The following is a 1,726-nucleotide window of genomic DNA, read 5'->3' on the forward strand; positions in this document are numbered from 1 at the left end:
GCCTCCAAGATCCCTTCGCTGGTTGGGCCAGAATCTTCTCCAGCCCTGGGCCCCAATTCTCCGTCCACCCCAACACCTCCTTCAAGGCCCAGCTGAAGCTCACTCACTTCCAAGAACTTTCTGGAATGGGATGCTCGGCCATCAGCTCCACCCCTTCCCTGACTGGCTCTGACCGGCCGGGACTGGCTCTGTGCTGCCCACCTTAGGGACCCTGCCTTCTCTGCTCGCGAGGGCCTGTGGGAGCCTGTCCAGCAGCTTTCTCTGCAGGCTCTGTCCTGGACCCTCCTGCTGCCTGGAATCGCCCCCATCAGACCAGAGTCCCCAAAGGTGTGACCAAGTCTCTCCTCTGAGAATGGGCTCCGTGAGGACAGAGACTACTTCTCCCCCAGTAGATGAGGGGTCAAGAAAAGTTGAGACAGACTGAGCTCCTCCAGCTTTCTCCCAGTCCAGGAGTTGGGACCTCCCCAGGACCCTCCCCGGAGACTGCAGCCACACAGACAGGAAGAGAGAGGTGAGCACCGAGAAGGGGGTGCTTGGCTGTTCAGAGATCCAGGAAGGGCCCGGCCACCTTGGGACTGAGACCAAACTCGCCCAGTGCCAAACCCAGCGGGAGCTGCTCTTACCACCTGCTGCCTGCGCTAGACCCTGCCCCTCTGCAGAGCACCGGGAGGCGGGAGCTAACAGGGACCTTGCTGACGCGTGCATCCTCTCCCCGCCCCTCTCCAAACCCTGGCCCCAAACATGAGACAGGCCAAGAGGAAAAGAACAAAGGTCCCCGGCCCACCACATCACCCGCCACCCGCCTGTCCAGCGCCTGCTCGGCCGGCCGGAAACCCAAGACAAAGGCCTTGGTCAAAGTGAGGAGAATGAAGGGCAAAGGGTAGGGGCGGCCAGGGGTGGGGGTGCAATGAGAGCATCACAGGCCTCTCCAGGGACCTAGCTGGGAGGGACGAGAGGACAGGACAATGCACACACACGTCACCCTGCACTTACAGGGCACCTGCTGCATTCTACACACCCCAAACAGGTGCCTCCTTCCCCTCACCGCACGCCTCACGCACACCCCCTTCCCACCTGCGGCGTCTACTGCCACCCCCTCCACCCCCCAAAGCCCTAGCTCGTCCTCCTCGCCACGCACAAACAGCTCCCAGGGAGGAAGATCACAGATCCACGCCTCAGTGAGAAGTCGCATGGCTCCCACGCGGACTTCACACCACGCTCACACGCAGGCACCACACACATTTCACGCTTACCTCCCCAAGCACAGACACACGCATCCAATTACATTCAACACACACGTGCCACCCAGACATAGACACATGCCCACACGCCCTGCATAAACGCACACCCAAATCTCACCAAAATGCCACAGGTTTGTGGGCACACACCACCCCTCGGCATGGACTATCCTGCCTACACCTCTCCCCACCCCACATGTGCCCCCACGCAGGCACACCTGACGCACCAACCCCATGGCTTGGACCCCGGGCTCTGCCTGCACCCTTTCCTATCCAGAGTTGTGCAAACCGCCACCACACAGACATGTGACATTTGAACACCAGCACGCAGGCCCCATGCCCCCAAGCAAACCCAGGTCGGACCAGTGACTCTAAGCCAGTCACTGAGACTGCAAACACACTTGGGCGCACACAGCCCCCTAACTGCTCTCTGACGGGGGACATCCAGTGGAACCCATCAGGCCCCAACAGTGGCTCCTCCTGGAAAC

Source organism: Tupaia chinensis, unplaced genomic scaffold (assembly GCF_000334495.1).
Source record: "Tupaia chinensis unplaced genomic scaffold, TupChi_1.0 Scaffold000047_1, whole genome shotgun sequence".
Taxonomy (NCBI): Eukaryota; Metazoa; Chordata; class Mammalia; order Scandentia; family Tupaiidae; genus Tupaia; species Tupaia belangeri.